We start from the raw sequence: 22,655 nt of genomic DNA, 5'->3' as shown, positions 1-22,655 counted from the left end.
ACCTTGATAAGTAATCTTTGGCTTATTTACTTCCTTTTTTTTTAAATTTGCTTGTCTGCATTTCCTCAAAGCTGCTGCTGAAGTTCTGGAGTTGGTGGTAGACATCTGAGTGCCTGCCACAGTATCTAGCTTTAGGCATGCGTGTTGAATGAAACGAACAAATGATAGGATTATAATTGGGTTACTGGTAAGTTTGTACACACACATTATTAGCAGAATTTAACTTGGGTGATTAAGGTACCATAAATACGTGTTAGTTAACCTCCTAAATATTCATCAAATGTGAAATAATGTCCTCCACATAAAATTTAATCAAAGAGTGGAAAACTGGAGGAAGATGATGATCTAGTTGGGACTGCCTCCTTCAATCCATGGGAATGCATTTTCATTTGGATTGTAAGTACTAACCGGGGTATTGGAAAGGCACACATAAAAAAAGACAACCAGGAATTGACAGCTTGCCTTTAAAAGACAAATATTTAATCCCCATCCCTTCTCGCCATCCCAAACTACACCATTAATTCTAAGGTATAAATGGAGTCATAGCCAGGAAGATTAAACCAATATTATTTTTAATCTTGAAAAGAGATTGTTTTATCTACATATTAGTAAGGAAACCATTAGTCAAAATGTTATTATTACTTACAAAGCACATGTAACAAAGTTAAAGATGTGGAATTTGAACCATACTTTTCTAATGTGAGCCAATGTTCTTTCTCTAAAGATAGTAACAGAAAAAAAGGTGGGGGGGATGGGGGATTCCAGTGTTGTTTTACTGGGAGCATATGAAAGGAAAACTAGGAAGTGCTCTATTTCCACTGTAATGTTATAGCTTAAAATAAGCGAAGTGAGAAAATGCAATAAACTCCAAGCTCCAGAAGTTATTTGCCTCTAATTTTAGAATGCCTACAATAAAACAACAGTAACAACAAAAGTGACAGTTATCATCACCTTCCCTGGTGGAGTGATGGCTTCACGTTTGTAAAACAAGTTAAGGTGATGATTACTCAAGAACTGAACTTTTTTTTATGCACAAGTAGCCTGCCTGCTTGTGATAAAAATGAGCTGACAGTCTTTGGCTGTTTTTCACTTAAAATCTAGGTCTAGATTGTCCTGAGTTAACAACAGTTAACTTTTAGGCCATGTGAATTTTTTTTTTCCAATGTAGGAATAAGAATTCTTAGACTCAGCAAGTTCATTTTTGTGCTGTCACACACATACAGAAAAATGGACAAGTCCTAAGGGTACATTTTCACAAATGGTAACCAATTATATCAGTTATAAATACCAGTCAGATCAAGGAGAGGATATTGGAAAATACCCGAAGCCCTCCCTCAGGCTCACTCCCATCATGACTCACCATCTTCATTAAGTTGAGTTGAGTTCAGTTGCTCAGTTGTGTCCGACTCCTTGCAATTCCATGGACTGCAGCACGCCAGGCTTCCCTGTCCATCACCAACTCTCGGAGCTTGCTCAAACTCATGTCCATCGAGTCAGTGATGCCATCCAACCATCTCATCCTCTGTCATCCCCTTCTCCCCCTCCCCTCAATCTTTCCCAGCATTGGGGTCTTTCCCAATGAGTCAGTTCTTTGCATCAGGTAGCCAAAGAATTGGAGTTTCAGCCTCAGCATCAGTCCTTCCAATGAATATTCAGGACTGATTTCCTTTAGGATAGATAGGTTTGCTCTCCTTGCTGCACAAGGGACTCTCTAGAGTCTTCTCCAACACCACAGTTCAAAAGCATCAGTTCTTCAGTGCTCAGCTTTCTTTATGGTTCAACTCTCACATCCATATATGACTACTGGAAAAACCATAGCTTAGACTAGACGGACCTTTGTTGGTAATGTCTCTGCTTTTAAATACGCTTTATCTTCATTAAAGCAAACCACAATCCCAACTTCTATGGCTATATATTAGTTCCAAATGTTTATGAACTTAATATGGATGCAACCGTATGGTATATACTTATCCATGTTTTGCTCTTTTTCATTTGGTATTATGTTTGTGTTCATCCACTTACATTACTCTATTATAGGACTATAATACCATCAGTTTTTCCATTTTCCTACTAATATGTGGATTGTTTTTCAAGTAAACAACTACTATGAATAAACTCACTATGAACATATTACATGATGTTCTGTGTACACACATACATGATGTGTTTCTTGAATGTATACCTAGGAGCGGAATTGCTGGGTTTGGTACATGTGCATATTCAGCTTTAGTAGATATATCCAAGCACTTTCCTGAAGTGCTACACTCTGACCAACAGTTTAGGGACATTCCAGTTGCTTCATGTTCCCAACAAAACGATGCTTCCTCTACTTTTCTCTTTAAAAAATAAAAATGCTAACCCTTCTAGTGGCATGGTAGTTAAATCTCACTATGGTTTTAGTTTTTCATTTTTCTGATGTCTGACCAAGTTGACTTTAACTTTGTCTCAATTTGACAATCTTTATAGGTTTCTTCTTAACTATAGGGTCGTTACCTCCATTTTCTGAGAGAATTTCTATTTCTTTGAGATGGAATCTCTTCCCCCAGCCTCTTCTCATTTTACAAAGCCAAAACGAAATGTCTCTCTCAGGGACCTGGGAGCCATCCTGTTGAAATGTTAGCTTATGATTTTTTCCCATTTTTTTAACTGTATTTTTTTTGTCTGTTTCATCATGGCTTGTCAGTTCAGCTCAGTCACTCAGTCGTGTCCAACTCTTTGCAACCCTATGAAATGCAGCACACCAGGCCTCCCTGTCCATCACCAACTCTCCATCGAGTCGGTGATGCCATCCAGCCATCTCATCCTCTGTCGTCCCCTTTTCCTCCTGCCCTCAATCTTTCCCAGCATCAGGGTCTTTTCAAATGAATCAACTCTTTGCATGAGGTGGCCAAAGTATTGGAGTTTCAGCTTCAACATCAGTCCCTCCAATGAACACCTAGGACTAATCTCCTCTAGGATGCACAGGTTGGATCTCCTTGCAGTCCAAGGGACTCTCAAGAGTCTTCTCCAGCACCACAGTTCAAAATCATCAATTCTCAGGATGGGGAACATGTGTAGATCCATGACTGTTTCATGTCAATGTGTGGCAAGAGCCACTACAATATTGTAAAGTAATTAGCCTCCAACTAACAAAAATAATTGGGGAAAAAAAAGCATCAGTTCTTCTGTGCTCAGCTTTCTTTATAGTCCAAATCACATCCATACATGACCAGTGGAAAAACCATAGCCTTGACTAGACGGACCTCTGTCGGCAAAGTAACGTCTCTGCTTTTTAATATGCTATCTAGGTTGGTCATAACTTTCCTTCCAAGGAGCAAGCGTCTTTTAATTTCATGGCTGCAATCACCATCTGCAGTGATTTTGGAGCCCAGAAAAATAAAGTCAGACACTGTTTCCACTGTTTATCCATCTATTTCCCATGAAGTGATGGGACCAGATGCCATGATCTTAGTTTTCTGAATGTTGAGCTTTAAGCCAACTTTTTCACTCTCCTCTTTCACTTTCATCAAGAGGCTCTTTAGTTCTTCACTTTCTGCCATAAGGATGGTGTCATCTGCATATCTGAGGTTATTGATATTTCTCCCAGCAGTCTTGATTCCTGCTTGTGCTTCCTCCAACCCAGAATTTCTCATGATGTACTCTGCATATAAGTTAAATAAGCAGGGTGACAATATACAGCCTTGACGTATTCCTTTTCCTATTTGGAACCAGTCTGTTGATCCATGTCCAGTTCTAACTGTTGCTTCCTGACCTGCATACAGGTTTCTCAAGAGGCAGAGGAGGTGGTCTGGTATTCCCATCTCTTTCAGAATTTTCCACAATTTATTGTGATCCACACAGTCAAAGGCTTTGGCATAGTCAATAAAGCAGAAATAGATGTTTTTCTGGAACCCTCTTGCTTTTTCAATGATTCAGTGGATGCTGGCAATTTGGTCTCTGGTTCCTCTGCCTTTTCTAAAACCAGCTTGAACATCTGGAAGTTCATGGTTCACATATTGCTGAAGCCTTGTAGGTCTTCAATTCATTTCATTTCTTGACTTGTAGGTCTTCTTATTATCACCTAGATTTGAATTCTTTGCCTGATAAGTGTTTTTCCTCCACTGCATTGTGAAATGAAGGGAAGGCCTTTATAGAATGAATTATAGCCATTTGCCTCTGGTCTTTTGGCATCTCTGATAGGACTGGGAAATTGCCAAACATCAAGGAAGTTGGCGGCTTTGGCTCTAGTCTACAAGGGACCTGTGATGAGTCTTCAATGTTCCTTAAAGGTAACTTCTATTCTCTCACTTTCTGCATTTCATGAGGTGATCCATATTTTCTCATTCTAGATTGTCATAAATCCTCCAGTCAGCACCTGTGCACTCAATTCATGATCATTGTCAACTGCATTATCTTTTATTTGCTTGTGCAAGAGCCTTAAAAGAAGGACTCAAGGTCAAAGCTCTATCTGTTGGAGGAACTATTTGTTTATTTTAGGAGAAACATTTGTTCTTCATCTGAGTCACAGTGCCCAAGAGAAATTAAAACTTTTATTTACTTTAGTGCATGGAGCCAGATTCAATTAAGATTCCTCTTATAGGTACTATTAATTAAGAACTAAGGTCTTTTACCTAAAAGCTGATTTTAAAAAATGAGTAAGACACAGAGATATGAAAAAGAGATAAATTGTCCTTTAGCATACGAAAATTTGTACAACTTATAATTAAAAGAAACGCAAATTAAAACTAAACTGAGATATCATTTTTCACCTACCAAATTGGCAAAACTTCAAAAGATTGACTAGCACAACTCAATCTGTTGATGAGTCTGTTGGGAAAGGCATATTCATAGATTGCTGATGCAGTAAGAAATGGGAAAAAAACCCATGGAGGTGAGAATTTGCAATGTTTGCCCAAAGTACATATTCATTACTTAGTTTTTAAGTTATCCCACTTCTGGAAATGTACCTTAAAGTTTCACCTCCACAGTGAGAAATAATACAGGCATACATGTTATCACACTTTATTTTAACATACCATGTAGATAGTGCATTTTTTACAAAAGAAGATCTGTAGCAACCCTGTGTCCAGCAAGTCTATTTGCACCATTTTCTAACAGCATTTTTTTAAATGTGGAGTCTCTATGTCACATTTTGGTAATTCTTGCAATATTTCAAGCTTTTTCATTATTTCTATGTTGGTTATGGTGATCTGTGATCAGTGATTTTTGATGACACTATTATAATTGTTTGAAGGTTAGGTGAACCACGCCTATGTAAAACAGTGAACTTAATCTATGAATTGTATGTGTTCCAGCTGCTCTACTGACCAAGCCATTCCTCCATCTCACCCCTTCCCCTATAGCTGTTCAAAATATGACTGCATATTGACAATGTATCTGGTCACCCAAGACTTCTGATGGAGATATACAAAGAGATTGCTAATATAATATCCATTCTGCAGCCCATGAATCAAGGAGTCATTTTGACACTCAAGAGTTGTTACTTAAGAAATACATTCCATGAAGATATAGCTGTCATAGATAGCGATTTCTGTAAAGGGTCTGAGCAAAGTCAACTAAAAACCTTCTGGAAAGCATTCATCATTCTAGACGCCATTAAGAACATGTGTGATTCACAGGCAGAGGTCAAAATATCATCATTAACAGGAGTTTAGGAGAACCCTCATAGATGACTTTGACGGGTTTCAAGACTTCAGTGGGGGAAGTAACGGCAGATGTGGTGGAAATAGCAAGAGAACTAGAATTAGAAGTAGAGCCTGAAGATGTGACTGAATTGTTGCAATCTCAAGATAAAACTTGAACAGATGAGGCATGGCTTCTTACAGATGAACAAATGCAAGTGGTTCCTTGAAATGTAAATTCAAGATGGTGAGGCTGCTGTGAAGCTTGCTGAAATGACAACAGAGGATTAGAATATTATGTAAACTTAGTTGATAAAGCTGAGTTAGGGTTTGAGAAAGTTGACTCCAATTTGAAAGAAGTTCTACTGTGAGTAAAATGTTATCAAAATAGCATTGCATGCTCTAGAGAAATTGTTCATGAAAGGAAGAGTCAATCAATGGAGCAAATGTTATTGCTATCCTATTTGAAGAATAAGACAGCCACCTGAAACTTCAGCAACCACTGCCCTGCTCAGTCAGCAGCCATCCAGATTCAACAAGACCCTCCACCAGCAAAACGATGATGACTCCCTGAAGGCTCGGAAGATGGGTAGCATCTTTTAGCAATAAGGCTTTTTTTTAATGAAGATAAATACATTTTTTTAGACTATTATTAGTCTATTTATTTCACACAAATAGACTGAAGTACAGCATGAAAAACTGGGAAACCAAAAAAATCAGTGGGACTCACTTTATTGAGACAGCAAATACAAACAAAAACAAAGGAAGCTAGCATATGTCACATTGATCTAATAACTACAGGGGAAAAGGAATTAATTGAATAACTTTTGAACTCAGTACCCTGTCTACAGTATTTATGTATTTTTGAAATTGCTTGGTATGTATTACAGGAAAGAACAAATGAGTAAATATATAATATTTGTTGGAAAACTGGTTTTCCTTGCAAAACGGGAGTTACAAACGCATAATGGGGGAAAGTCACGAAAAACATATGGTACTGAAATTGAATTGGTGGTAACAGTATACTCAATATTACTTTCAAAATATATTTCCTTAGCTCTATATGCTGAGAAACATTGATTGGAAAACTTTTTTTTTATAGACACTTAATGAATTCTTTAGGCTTCAAGGGCAATATATGATCTCTGCTGCACACTCTTCTTTTTAAAAAAAATTTCTTTGTATGTTTGCTTGTTTTTGTTACATTTTGTTTTGCTTTTGCAGCCCTTTAAGAATGTTAAAATCATTCTTAGCTCACAGGCTACACAAAAATAGGCCATAGGCAGGATATAGCCTACGGGCTACAATTTGCTGAATCAGGGGCCTAGAAACAAGAATACTACAGTGACAATGAGCATACCAAAAGCAGTCAGATACTGATTCCAAAAAATGATTCCCATGTAAAGAGATCCAGGACCCTGTGGAGCAGCCAGAGGTTTCAGGTTTAGAACCAGGAAACGGCAAGGTAATCCCGGGACAGCTTGTGCTAGATGGCAAGGAAAAATAGCCAGGACGTAGGAAACAAGAGACAGTGCTTCCAGGACTTACCTAGTGGTCTAGTGGATAAGAATCCACCTGCCAATGTGGGGACACAGGTTCGATCCCTGGTCTGGAAAAATTCCACATGCCACCAAGCACCTAAAAGCCCATGAGCTGCAACTACTGAGCCCACGAGCTTCAACTACTGAAGCCTACGTGCCCTAGAGCCTGTGCTTCGCAATGGGAGAAGCCACTGCACTGCTCCTGCTCAGTGCAACTAGAGAGAGCCCTCATGAAGCAAAAAAAAAAAACCAAAAAACAAAACAAAACAAAAAAAACAACCCAGTGAAACCAAAAATAAATAAATTTTTAAAAGAAAGGTAATGCTTCCACTGGCAAAATTAGTACCACTTGAGCATGTGAATGAATTACAACATAAGTATCCATGAGTGGCACCGAAAGAGTTATGACGGAAGGATTAAGTCACTGTTTTGTCACTGGAACAGGATGATTAATTCTGGGAGTGGTCGTCAACAGGAAACAAATGAATCAAGGTTGTACAGGAGTAAGAGAGCCACACATCTCAAACCATCACAGATGGCTCATCAGTTACAAAGGGCACGAACTATGATGGAGTGAGCTGGGAAAACCATCTGCAGTGAGTCATCCTCAATAACTCCAGAACCTGAAATCCCATTGCCTTCTGCTGGGATGCAATGAGAAGTAGCAACATCTTCTATGCAATATTCTTGCAAGAAACTTTTAACTTGAATCTAACCCTGAGGGGACAAAAAGAGCAAAGTCCAGACGGTGGGATGTTCTATAAATAACTGGCCTAAACATTTCAAGCAGGTTATGGTCACGATAGCAACAACATGAAATATCCAGAGAACCATCCTAGATTGAAGGAGACTTCCCTGGTGGCTCAGATGGTAAAGAATCTGCCTGCAGTGCAGGAGGCCTGGGCTGGATCTCTGGGTCAGGAAGAGCCCCTGGGGAAGGGAAAGACTACGCTCTCCAGCATTCTCGCCTGGAGAATTCTGGACAGAGGAGCCTGGCAGGCTACAGTCCATGGGGTTGCAAAGAGTCAGACATGACTGAGTGACTGCCACACACAGACTAAGAAACATGCCAATTGAATGCAATGCCTGGATCTGATGTGAAGAGCAATAATAATTGCTATAAAGAACATTTTTTAAAATAATGAGAAAATCTGAATATGAGCCATACACTAGGTAATATTATCATATTGACAATTTCATGTTGAATTTCTTGATACATCTATGGCATTATGGTTATATAGGAGAGCAGCCTAGTTCTTAGGCCATGGTGAAGTACTTAGCAGTGACATGACATAATGTGTTAAACTTACATTCAAACAGTTCTGCAGGATGTATAAATACCAACACATAGTTAGAGAGAAAAAGAGAAAGCAAAAATGGTAAAGTATTTACCTTTGGTACTTTAGGTAAAGGGAATCTGGAAATTATGCTTTTCTTTCAACTTTACTGTAGCTTTAAACATTTCTAAACAAAAAATTGGCAGCAAAAGAAAGTATGGTTTCTACTCAACTTACAAAATAATGTCAATTATGTGTTCAAGGGTATTTACAGATTTAGTAACAAGTAAAAAAAATTAAAGGGATTTCCCTGCTGATCCAGTGGTTAAGATTCCATGCTTCCGCTCCTGGGGGCACAGGTTCGATCCCTGATCAAGGAACTAAGATTCTGCATGCTGCACTGTATGGCCAATAAATCAATAAATAAAACTTTTAAAAAACATACTGTACCTCAACAGGAAAGTAGTTGAATACATTACATGATATATATGTGGTAAGATATATAGTCATTAAAATATAAAGTAGAGTCTGTACATGCATGTACATACAATCACATATATATATATATAAATATATATATATATTTAAGGGGGGAGGGAAAGGTGCAGAAGAGTGTGAATAGCTGTTCATCCCTATTACAATATACAATATCTAGTGGGATATACATGAACCCATTAACAGTAACTTTCCCTGGAGAGTAAGATAGGGGTCAAGGAAAGGATTTTTAATTTTCACATTACTCACTTCATCAGTATTATAAATTTGTTTACCATGAGCATATTACCACTTTTATGACAAAGATAAGTAGCTACTCCATCCCCTAAAATGAACAAGATCTTACTACACTATAGAAAACTTTGAAATAGCAACCAAAACCTTATCTCTTACGTACTAGCAGTTTTGCTCTTCCGATGAGTCAGGCAGTCTCTGGTCTCTGGCCACACTGGGAGTTCAGCCCACGGCTACAGTAACAGGTGGCACGTCCTTCTGTAAGGGAACACACACAATTTAGTGCTCATACGTACTGCCTGGCTAAATGAAAGGCTGTGAACGCATCTCATGTCTAGCTTCTGAATGGTCCTAAAAATAAGAAGGGAAGTGATCAGCTTCAGCCTCCCCAGGTATTGCAAAGCCCTTGTAAACTGTAAATTATGGCACACACGTGCACTGTTCTCATTTCTGTGGGGCTTTAGTGTGATACTGAAGTCAAAGCAGTTATTTCGGTCTCCATTGTTTGGAAATGGGGAACATGAGTTCAGAGAGATTCAAGAATTCATTCAAGATAGTGTTTGTTAAGATGATATCAACTTCCTCCACAATATTCTTGGCTCCCACTAATGGTTGGTAAGTATCATCAAGAGTATCAGAGATATTTTTACCATGGAGGCCAGAGCCCAAGAAATATGAGAGAGGTTCGGTCCTCAGCTTAACTTAAAGGGGAAAATGTGTCTCCTTTCAAAGTGGCTCTTTCAATTTTTAGGTACTCATAATCACATCCTCAGATGAAGCAACTCTCCAGGAGCCTGTAATACATCTCAGGTGCATGTCCAGGAGCCTGTAATACATTGTCCAGGAGCCTGTAATACATCTCAGGTACATGCAGGACAACTAACTTCCATTGCCACTTTCAAGACTTTACGCATGAGAAGTTAAGTAGCACAAGAAGTATAAACATCACAGATTTAATATCATCTTTTGTTCATTTGTGGAGCTTCCCAGATTCTCAGTTGGTAAAGAGTCCACTTGCAATGAAGGAGACCCTGGTCCAATTCCTGGGTCGGGAAGATCCGCTGGAGAAGGGATAGGATACCCACTCCAGTATTTTTGGGCTTCCCTTGTGGCTCAGCTGGTAACGAATCTGCCTGCAATGCGGGAGACCTGGGTTTGATCTCTGGGTTGGGATGACCTCCTGGAGAAGGGAAAGGCTACCCACTCCAGTATTCTGGCCTGGAGAATTCCATGGACTGTATAGTCCATGGGGTTGCAAAGAGTCAGACATGACTGAGCGACTTTCACTTTACTTCACTTTATTCATTTGTGGATAAATTTCAGTGGGCGAGGGAAGTTTAGGCAAACAAAGTGAGGTAGTTGAAATAATTCGTATGAAGAGCGCAGTTCAATAGCATTAGCTAAGCCAAAGGCAGCTAGGCATCCCTGAGCAAGAACGGCTAGGGCTGTAATCAATATGTTACCTCTGACATTTGCAAACACCCTTTAGAACAAAACACTATTTTAAAACTTTTTAATGTCATTTTATGAAGTTGGCTTGCCCTTTAAATGTCTCTTCATTCCTCCTGAGAATTAAATCAGTTTCAGGGAGGGTCTCTTTTTGATTACTGGAACAGCAGTTGGGGGTAGAAAACTTAAGAAAAGACTCTTCACCTGTCTGTAATAACCTACTGTCATTGTGACGCCAACCTTTCATCTCTTCTGCTTTCCTTCTCTCAATGATTCATGAGAGGCAGTGACAACTTCTTCCTCTGATGGAAGTTCCTGCTTGAGAACCAAATGGGACTGCAGATCGATACCAATAAGGCTCTTCTGAATATGGGAGAAACATGGCCCTGCCAGTTTCTGGAACCCATGAGATGTACATTATCTGGGTGCAAAGTGATACATCCTAAAATAGTCTGCAAAGGTAAGGATCCCTCTGGTGAACATGGGCAGGTGTTATACAAGACACTGCAGCAAAGTCAAGGGGACTGAGCAGAAGCCATTAATGAGTGGAACAAAGGCTGGGCATGCCAGCTGTGGCCTGTGAGTGGGATACACATTGGCATTAGTGGGCTTGGAAGTATCCAGATAAAATGTACCAGGCCCTACAAAAGTGAGTACATGATGTTGTAATGGAAGCCTGGAAGCTCACTGTCTCAGAAGAACTCAACACAGAGAAGATGCATATCCAGTCTCCTGAGGATGAAACCAACAGGGCAAAACAAAGTAGTTGAACCGCTTTAGCAAATTGAAATAGGGTACTTGGTATACATATGCAGGTTCAAAGTAAGACCCACAGCTCCCCCTTTTAAACATACAGCCAACACTAGGTCCTCCAGAATGGATTTCTCAGGACTCTCCAGATCAATAAGAAGCAGGATCTCTGTGCAAGAAAACTGAGACAGAAGCCAGATCTAAGCATCCATCAGGATGGGATTTAGTAACTTAAACCCATACACCACGCTCTGCCCTGAGAATCTTAGATCAGGGTCTTCAGCAAATAATAAAGGATGGGGATATCCCTGGTGGTCCAGTGGCAAAGACTCCACACTCCCAATGTGGGGGGCTGGGTTCAATGCCTAATTAGAGAACTAGGTCCCACATGCCGCAACTAAGAGTTTGCATGCCGCAACTAAAAAGGCTACATGTCACAAGTAAAGCTCCCACCTGCCACAACTAAGACCCAATGCAGCCAAATAAATAAATATTTGAAAGTAACAATAATAAAGAATGAAACTTTGAGGCTTTATCTGTTCTAGTTAGGTACGTTAGGGCAGCAGCTACTATAGAAAGACACAGCCCTGTGGAAGTATAGAAAATGAGCATGTGAGCAACAGATCAGCTACTGCTACAACAGACAGGTCTCTGCTCAGGAACTGGTGGCCTCCAGCAGGAGAGCCTGTCTTGGACTAACTGTTTGCATGTGCATGTGCTCCTCCCAGGTTAACACTGCTGAAGTCCAAACCTGAGTTGGGATCCAGCCTGGCACTCAGGATAACTCGTGACAATTACTGGACCAAGATACACTCTCATCATCATCGTTTATAAAAGGGTCATACCCATATTTATCAGTAACCTTGTCAGTTAATTAAGTTGCACTTGTATCCCTCTGTTTGCTTATATTTTGAACCAGAGAATTTTAAAAAGCATTGGTTCTATCCACATTTTATATATAAAGAAATTCAAGCCAGCTCAAGGACAGAATGATTTGCCTAAATCTCCAGAGTCAATTTGACTAGAAGAAGGTGAAGTATTTCTGATTTCATAATTTCCTTCCAGTACCACAATATTATCTCAGTCAATTGTCACAACCCACGATTCTTGAATTTCAACTAGCAATGAGGCCAGACATATTAAGTGTGTTTCCTTTAAATAGAGATTTCATTTGAAAGAAGTGGCAAGAATAGGAAGCAAGCTATCCACTACTATCAGACCACTGATACGAGAGATCTTGTTTTGTTTTTCCTATAATTTCCCCTCTTTGAGTCCCCCTTGATTCTCTGTGGTTTCTTTTCAAATATGACCCCCTTCCCATATGAAGTTTGCCTCAACTGCATTCAGAGCTGAGTGAAATGATGAAGCAGAAGGGTATACAACGTACAGAATAAGTGAGCTCAAGTCTAGATTCTGAGGCTTTATGTCTGTGGCATCATCTAAATGATAGAAATTATTCCAAATGATGGATCCAACATATAAATACATGTGTACCCACTACCTGATCTATTTAAGTAGGACACACATACACTCATTCTGGAAACAAGAAGGGGGGCCATCAATTGACCAGAAAATTGGAGAAACGTCTAGAAGACAGTAAACAAATATAAGATATTGACAGGACAAATGAAACAGAAAATCACAACTTAAAGTATCATCACAGCATTAGAAGCAAGAGATCTATTTCAAAATGGAGTCTCAGAGAAGCTTCAAACATTATCAACTTATGCTGAGGAGGGCTTATGCCCTGGGCTAATCAGCATGGTAATTAATTAGGTGCTTGGTCAGAAAAACAATTCCTGTCTCTCCTCCACTCCATGTTTAAACAGCACCTATAGCAAACAGTAGTTTAGAATGTCAGGGTGGATTTCTCTCTAAAAAAGAAGAAAACGTGCATGGATCCTGGAGCCTGAAAGAGAAGAAGGTTGAGAGAGATATAACTCTGGACTTAAACTTCAAACAACAAAGAGAAAACTAAATAAATGAATAAATAAATAACTCCTCCTAAAGGCAAAAGCACTGACGTGCCCACTCAGTTCAGTTCAGTTTAGTTGGTCAGTTGTCAGACTCTTTGCGACCCCATGGACTGCAGCATGCTAGGCTTCCCTGTCCATCACCAACACCCACAGCTTGATCAAACTCACACCCATCAAGTCAGTGATGCCATCCAACCATCTCATCCTCTGTCATCCCCTTCTCCTCCTGCCTTCAATCTTTCCCAGCATCAGGGTCTTTTCCAATGAGTCAGTTCTTCATATCAGGTGGCCAAAGTATTGGAGCTTCAGCTTCAGCATCAGTCCTTCCAAAGAATATTCAGGACTGATTTCCTTTAGGATTGACTGTTTTGATCTCCTTGCGGTCCAAGGGCCTTTCAAGAGTCTTCTCCAACACCACAGTTCAAAAGCATTAGTTCTTCAGCACTCAGCTTTCTTTATAGTCCAACTCTCACATCCATACATGACTACAGGGAAAACCATAGCTTTGACTAGATGGACCTTTGTTGGTAAAGTAATGTCTCTGCTTTTTAATAGGCTTTCCAGGTTGGTCATAGCTTTTCCTCCAAGGAGCAAGCATATTTTAATTTCATGACTGCAGTCACCAACTGCAGTGATTTTGGGCCCAAAACAATGAAATCTCTCACTGTTTCTATTGTTTCCCCATCAATTTGCCATGAACTGATTGATGGGACCAGATGCCATGATCTTCGTTTTCTGAACGTTGAGTTTTAAGCCAAAATTTTCACTCTCCTCTTTCACTTTCATCAAGAGACTCTTTAGTTCTTCTTTGCTTTCTGCCATGAGGGTGGTGTCATCTGCATATCTGAGGTTATTGATATTTCTCCCAGGAAACTTGATTCCAACTTGTGCTTCATCCAGCCCAGCATTTCTCATGATGTACTCCGCGTATAAGTTAAATAAGTAGAGTGACAATATACAACCTTGATGTACTCCTTTCCCAATTTGGAACCAGTCTATTGTTCCATGTCCAGTTCTAACTGTTGCTTCCTGACCTACATACAGATTTCTCAGGAGGCAGGTCAACTGGTCTGGCATTCCCATCTCTTGAAGAACTTTCCACAGTTTGTTGTAATCCACAGTGTCAAAGGCTTTGGCATAGTTAATAAAGCAGAAGTAGATGTTTTTCTGGAACTCTCGCTTTTTCGATGATCCAACAGAGGTTGGAAATTTGATCTCTGGTTCCTCTGGCTTTTCTAAATCCAGCTTGAGCATCTGGAATTTCACAGTTCACATACTGCTGAAGCTCGCTTGGAGAATTTTGAGCATTACTTCGCTAGTGTGTGAGATGAGTGCAATTGTGTGGTAGTTTGCACATTCTTTGGCATTGCTTTTCTTTGGGATTGGAATGAAAACTGACCTTTTCCAGTCCTATGGCCACTGCTCAGTTTTCTAAATCTGTTGGCATATTGACTACAGCACTTTCACAGCATTATCTTGTAGGATTTGAAATAGCTCAACTGGAATTCCATCATCTCCACTAGCCTTGTTCACAGTGATGCTTCCTAAGGCCCACTTGATATCATATTCCAGGATGTCTGGCTCTAGGTGAGTGATCACACCATCATGGTTATCCAGGTCATGAAGATCTTTTCTGTATAGTACTTCCATGTATTCTTGCCACCTCTTCTTAATATTTTCTGCTTCTGTTAGGTCCATACCATTGCTGTCCTTTATTGAGACCATCTTTGCATGAAATGTTCCCTTGGTATGTCTTTTTTTAAAAAACAGATCTCTAGTCTTTCCCATGCTTTCCTCTATTTCTTTGCATTGATCACTGAGAAAGGCTTTTTTTTTTTTTATCTCTTCTTGATATTCTTTGGAACTCTGCATTCAAATGGGTGTATCTTTCCTTTTCTCCTTTGTCTTTTGCTTCTCTTCTTTTCTCAGTTATTTGTAAGGCCTCCTCAGAGAACCATTTAGCCTTTCTGCATTTCTTGGGGATGGTCTTTATCACTATCTCCTGTACAATGTCATGAACCTCCATTCACAGTTCTTCGGGAACTCTATCAGACTAATCCCTAGAATCCATTTGTCACTTCCATTGTATAACTGTAAGGGATTTGACTTAGGTCATACCTGAATGGTCTAGTGGTTTTCCCCACTTTCTTCAATTTAAGTCAGAATTTGGCAATAAGCAGTTCATGATCTGAGCCACAGTCAGCTCCTGGTCTTGTTTGGTTGACTGTATAGAGCTTCTCCATCTTTGGCTGCAAAGAATATAATCAACCTGATTTCAGTATTGACCATCTCGAGATGTTCATGTGTAGAGTCTTCTCTTGTGCTGTTGGAAGAGGGTGTTTGTTATGACCAGTGCGTTTTCTTGGTAATTCTTGGTTAGCCTTTTCCCGGCTTCATTTTGTGCTCCAAGGCCAAATTTTCCTGTTACTCCAGGTACCTCTTGACTTCATACTTTTGCATTTCAGTCCCACATGTTGAAAAGGACATCTTTTTGGGGTGTTAGTTCTAGAAGGTCTTTTAGGTCTTCATAGAACTGTTCAGCTTCTTCGGCATTAGTGGTTGGGGCATAGATTTGGATTACTGTAATAATGGATGGTTTCCCTTGAAAACAAACAGAGGTCACTCTGTCATTATCGAGATTGTATCCAAGTACTGCATTTCGGACTGTGTTGTTGACTATGAGGGGTACTCCATTTCTTTTAAGGGATTCTTGTCCACAGTAGTAGATATAATGGTCATCTGAATTAAATTCACCCATTCCAGTCCATTTTATCTCACTGATTCCTAAAATGTCAATGTTCACTCTTGCCATCTTCTAATTTATCTTGATTTGTGGACCTAACATTCCAGGTTCATATGCAATATTATTCTTTATAGCATTGGACATGTGCCCCCTACTCTCCAGTAGAAAGCTTTCTATTAGGCTACTGTGGTACCCCAGAAATTGTTCTCTGTCTAGGCACCATACAAAGACACTGCATATCAAAACATCCCATGGCATAACAGAACTAAAAGGCAGTGCTCCCATCCAAGGAAGAGGGGAGTATGGAAGAGAGAGATCTACACAGCTCCAGGGAAAAGTCCAGGCTCCTGGGTGTACTAATCACTGTCTTTCTTTAGATACTTACAAAGTTGAACTTGATCCAAGAACATAGGTGCAGGTACATATTTAGGAGATGATTTCAGGCAGCAGGTGTGAACACACAGAGTGAGTCAAGAATGAGAAGATTCAAAAAGAGTGTATAATTTGAGGGTTGCTACCACAGGTGATTCGGAATCCATCCTGCCAGGATCCTCCTGGGAATAGAACTGCACCCCTGAAGAGCAGGAAGCTGAAGCCTTTATCCCCTGCCCCCTCCACTGATACAACTGATGAGGAATGCTCCTGGAGGCAATACCCAACCCACACTGCCATGCTATCCAGCAGGTTTCAAAATCCCCAAGGCAGAACTATGGAGAGAAGTGGCAGGGCTTTAGGACTTCCTTGGTGGTCCAGTGGTTAAGACTTTGCCTTCCAATGCAGGGGGTGTGGGTTCCATCCCTGGTCAAAGAGCTAAGATCCCACATGCCTCTGGGCCAGAAAAAAAAGAAAGAAAGAAAGAAAACAGAAAACAACAGAAGCAATACTGTAACAAATTCAATAAAGACTTAAAAAAAAATTTGTCAGGCCATTGGCAGGGTGAAGGACCTGTCCACCAGGGCAGAAGCTAAAATTCACAGGAGGCAAAGGACATGGTAGGGGCACAGAAAAGTATCTGTTCATTCATGAAACTGAACCAACAACTAAGGATCCTGAGATATTTGGGGTGAAGTTATAGCACAAAGAAAGAAAGCCCCAAATGGAAAAAAAAAAAAAAAAAAACAGTATTTGACCCCACAGAAATTAGAGCTGATCAAGGAAGAGCACTTTGAAATTATTCTACTAAGTATCTTCAGACAGAACAAAAGTTGTGTCTTCTAAAAACAAAAATAGGCATCTGATCTGGGGAAAGGAAGTGAAGAAAAAAATAATTTTATAAAAGTAAACATGTTAGTGGGGAAAAAAATTTAGTAATTAGACTGATTAATAGACTAGCTAGGACTAAATGCCAAGATGAAGCTGGAAGAACATTTCCGTGAACTGAAAAAAAAAAGAAAAGCTGTTTCAAATTGATTCAAATGACCATCAAAATCTGTGGAGGGAAAATCCACACTGAAACCATCAGGGAATTTCAAATGTCCTAAAACAAAGAGGAATCATAAAAGCTTCTAGAGTCAGAGAAAAAGAAAAATCAAACTAACATCAAATTTCTCATCAACAATGGATGCTGAAAGACATTACAACTTTTTCCAAATTTCTAACTTTTAAACTCTGACATCTATACCCAACCAAATCACTAAACAAGTATTGAACAAAATGCTTTTCAAACCTTCCTGATCTCATAAAACATAAAAATCAGATAATTCATCTTTAAAAAGAAACCCATTGGGACTTCCGTGGTGGTCCAGTGGTTGAGAATCTGCCTTTCAATGCACGGGATATGGGTTTGACCTCTGATAGGGAAACTAAGATCCAACCTGTTGTAGGGCAACTAAGCCCATGCTTCGCAACTACAGAAACCTGCAAACTGCAGCAAAGACCCAATGCAGCCAAAATATACATAAATAAATAGAAAGTCCTCAAAGAGGTACTCTATGAGGGGAAAAAATGTAAAAGGAAGAGGAGAATGTGAGATATAGAAATAGCAGCACTGTGTAGTACCTAGAAAACATGAATAAAAACAAACAAAAAATCAGAATCTACTAGATCTTGACATTTTAGGAATGTTTGTAGTGCATAGCACAATGATTTAACTTACACACATCATAAATGATCACTACAATAAGTTTAGTGACCATCCATCAACTCATGTACACAAACATTAAAGAAATAGAAAAAAATAATTTTTTCCATTTGATGAGAACTCCGGATTTATTCTCAATAACTTTCACATATAATGTATAACAGTTTAAACTGTATTTATGTTGTACACTACATCCCTAGAACTTGTTTATCTTTTCACTAGAATGATTACTGTGATAAGTAGCAATGATAAGCTTAGTTACTGTCACCGTACTAAGAGATGATGTAATTACTGACTCTGTTCCCTACACTGCACATTTCATACCATTAACATATTTCTTCTGTAACTGAAAGTCTGTACCCCCTAACCTCTCTCACTTATTTCTTTCCTCCCACATCCTCCCCCCCAGCAACCACCTGTTTATTCTCTGTGTATATGACTCTGTTCCTGCTTAGTTACGCTTGTTCGTTTGCTTTTGAGATTCTACATATAAGTGAAAGCATATAGTTTGCCTTTCTCTAGTCTGACTTTTTTCACTTAGCATGATTCCCTCTAGGTCCAACCATGTTTTCACAAATGACAAAATTTCATTCTTTTAGATGGCTGAGTAGGACTCCACTGTACACATATGCCACACCTTCCTTATCCTTTCGTCTATTGATGGGTACATAGGTTGCATCCATATCTTGGCTATTGTAAATAATGCTACAGTGTACATAGTGGTGCATATATCTTTTCTAGGTAGTGTTTCATTTTCTTTGAATAAATACCCAGGAGTAGACTTGCTGGATCATATGGTCATTCTATTTTTAATTTCTTGAGTAATTTCCATACTGTTTTCCACAGTGTCTGCACTAATTTACATTCCCACCAACAATGCACTAGGGTTCCCTTCACTCCACATCCTTGTCAATGCTTGGTACTTGTTTCCTTTCTAATGACAGTCATTCTAACAAGCATAAGACAATCTCATTGTGGTTTTGATTTGCGTTTCCCTGATGAGTAGTGATGCTGAGCATCTCTTCATGTGCCCATCAGTTGTCTGACACCTTCTTTGTAAAACTGTCTATTCAGGTGCTCTGTCCATTTTTCAATCAGGTTGTTTGGATTAGGGGATTTTTTTTTTTTTTGGTTTTTTTTTTTTTAAGCTGAGTTGTATGAGTTCTTTTATACTGGATATTAACCCCTTATCATATATGTCATTTGCAAATATCTTCTGCCATTCAGTAGGTAGCTTTTTCAATTTGTTGATAGTTTTCTTTGCTGTGCAAAAGCATTTCAATTTGATGCAGTCTTATTTGTTTATTTTTGCTTTTTCCTCCCTAGCCTGAAGAGATATGTCCCCCAAAATATAAGACCAGTGTTGAAGAGTGTACTGCCAATGTTTTCTTCTAGAAATTTTATAGATTCAGGTCTCACATTTACATCTTTAATTCATTAATCTTCTATTTGGGGAGAATTTTAATTGTGACAATTAACCTATAGACAAATAGCAGAAACTAATTTACAGATATTGAATAAAAATATAAGTGCTATGAACCTTGACAGTATACAAGTTAAGTCACCACTACCATCAGCAACAAAAGTTAGCAAGTGAAGGGAAGAGAAGAAACCAAAACAATTATAAATGTATGAACTTATTCTCCCTTCAAAAGTATTTTTGGAACTTCATGGTGGTCTCATGGTTAACACTCTGCTCTCTCAATGCAGGGAGCTCAGGTTGGATCCCTGGTCAGGGAACGAGATCCCACATGATGCAGCTAAAAAAAAAAAAAAAAGGATCCTACATTCTGCAACAAAGATCCCACATGCAGCAATGAAGATCCTGTGCCCCAAAACTAAGACCCAGCACAGCCACAATATAAAACACCAAAATATATACACCCCAAAAAGTATTATCTAAAGTTGACAAATCAACAAATACAAAGGTGAATATTTATCACTTACAGTTACAGAGGGAATTATTAGAAGAACTAAAATAATTATAAAATGACAAAATTTAGGTATAGATCAAGAAGATGTACAGAATAGTAAAAATGTTGCCAAACTCTTGATTTCATTGTACCCAGTAGGTGGGTGCTGTCTAAAGATGGTATCTCAAGTAGTAGAAGCAGAAAAAGCATTTAAAATTCTAGTGTGCTTAGTCACTCAGTTGTGTCCCACTTTGTGATCCCGTCAGGCTCCTCTGTCCATGGGGGTTTTCTAGGCATGAATACTGGAGTGGGTTGCCATGCCCTCCTCTGGGATTTTCCCAACCCAGGGATCAAACCCAGGTCTTCCACATTGCAGGAGGATTCTTTACCAGCTGAGCTACCAGGAAAGCCCAAGAATACTGGAATGGGTAGCTTATCCCTTCTCAAGGGGACCTTCAAGACCCAGGAATTGAACTGGGGTCTCCTGCATTATAGGTGGATTCTTTATCAGCTGAGCTACAAGGGAAGACCTAAAATTCTAATGGGCACCTCCAAATGTATTAAAAAGGATAATGGTTAAAAGATATTTGCATTAGAGTGTGGGGGGTGGGGAAGGAGCAAGTAGAGATTAATTCTTTTATACTTAATTAGACTTTTTTTTTTCAAATTCAGACATTGTTTTTAAAAAGAGGACTGTGATAGGCTCACAATCCAACAGTGCTCCATCTGCAAATAGAGTTTCCCCACTCCAGCCTTGGAGTCCCTGTGATTAATAACAATCTAACCAGTGTCTAGGATTTTGGAGAATAAATAACCTTGTCATTTCCAAGCCCCAAGCGGTGGCATCATTTTATATAGCCACGTTAATTCCACTTGTAATCCCCATGAAGTGCAGGGACTTCTGTTATTTCTTATCTTTAAGCCTCTTTTATCTCAGCTGAACTCAAAAGGATCTCTTTTTAAAAGAGCTGATGGGGTAGAGAGAATAAAAACAATAAGAAATGACTAGAGTATTGGGAGATAAAAAGGAATAATGATGATTAGGTGAAAATAATTAGATATTTATTCTTCTCTGCATAATTCAAAGGGATCAACATTTCTCTTGTGATAATGAGAATTTCATATATCTCTCAATTACTTTAAGAAAGCTTTGTTTTCACTAAAAGTATATCAAATCTTAAAATATTCAACAATATACCAAGTCAAAAATATATCAATTTGACTTCTTACTTCAGAGGGGAGACCCTGTTCTTAACCTTCTATGTCTTTTAGGAGAAGAGGGAAGAAACAGAATTCAGACAATGTTGAAGTGGACAGTGAGTCTCCAGTTGAAACAGAACTCAATTGGTTCTCCTAGTTGGTTTTGAGAGTGCTCAGACATCTCCAAAATCTAGTTCCCCACTGGCATTAAAGTAGAAATGAATTTAATGAATCTGATAATCAAATATTGATTTCCTCCATTAATAAAAACCATCTGGCTCCTGAATTATATGGGCTTCTACTCCTTGGGGCTACCAGAATTTAGAAATAGATGTATTTTTCTGTGAGGCTACCAGATTTAGGAATAAATGTGTCTTTCTTTGAGGGAGGGAAAGAGGGAGAGTTGATGGATATGTCGCTGCCAACTGTTCCCCACCTGCTTCTTGCAGAAATGGGAACTACATGCATGAAGGCTCTTGAATGTCACTCTGCCCCAACCTTGTACCTCACATGCTCGTTTCCTCCCCACACATACACCCCCCTCCAATCTCTCACCTCCACTGCTGTGGACAAGAGGTGTGTTGACCTGAAAAGGTAAGTGATTTAGAGAGTGATGTCATCAAGATAGTGACCACGAAGCTCCAAGTTCTAGTGCCTGAAGAGTCCCATCCAGCTGGGAAAGACTGAAGGCAGGAGAATGGGATGAGATGGTTGGCTGGCATCTCTGGCTCAATGAACGTGAGTTTGAACAAGCTCCGGGAGATGGTGAAGGACAGGGAAGCCTGGCATGCTGCTGTCCATGGGGTCACAAAGAGTCAGACATGAATGAGCGACTGAACAACAATAGAGACTGAAAGTAGACGAGAGTCTACCAGGTGCTGGGGAGGAGTGGGGATTGGGAGTCTTTAGTTAATGAGTACAGAATTTCACCTTGGGATGATGAAAACGTTCTGGAGACGCATAGTGGTGATCGTTGTACAACAATGTCAATGTACTTTAAATATCTTAAAATTTTGTCAATTATACCTCAACAAAACTGAAAAAAAAAAGAGATTTATCCATCCTAAGTAAAAAAACAAACCACACAAAACAATGTGAATATACTTAATGTCACAAAACTATAAACTTAAAAGTGGTTAAAATGGCAAATCTTGTGTTTTGTATAGTTTATAACAAGAACAAAAATGGAGCTTTCTGACTTGAAGCTGGTTCGTGGAGGCAAATCATTCTACTTGCCTCACTAGAACTTAAATATATCACAGTGCAGTTTCTATAATGTATGCATATTTAGAAAGAGTTAATAGTTTAGTAGGGCAGGACAAGTACAGTATACCAGCAATTTGATCAAGCCAAATTATTTTTCATTTAAGAGTTTG

At 39.2% G+C, this 22,655-nt stretch overlaps 1 long non-coding RNA gene across 2 annotated transcripts in view; it reads right to left on the bottom strand.

Moving 5' to 3' along the window:
- The window catches only part of LOC139031291 (uncharacterized), a 265,400-nt gene that overhangs the window by 226,920 nt on the left and 15,825 nt on the right, over window positions 1–22,655 (bottom strand). For both annotated transcript variants that reach the window (XR_011483773.1, XR_011483774.1), the window contains exon 2: window positions 9,332–9,426. This is a non-coding gene — a long non-coding RNA (uncharacterized lncRNA). The remainder of the gene's footprint in view (window positions 1–9,331; window positions 9,427–22,655) is intronic.

This window comes from Odocoileus virginianus, chromosome 26 (assembly GCF_023699985.2).
Source record: "Odocoileus virginianus isolate 20LAN1187 ecotype Illinois chromosome 26, Ovbor_1.2, whole genome shotgun sequence".
Lineage (NCBI taxonomy): Eukaryota > Metazoa > Chordata > Mammalia > Artiodactyla > Cervidae > Odocoileus > Odocoileus virginianus.
This window is presented reverse-complemented; position numbering and strand designations above follow the sequence as displayed.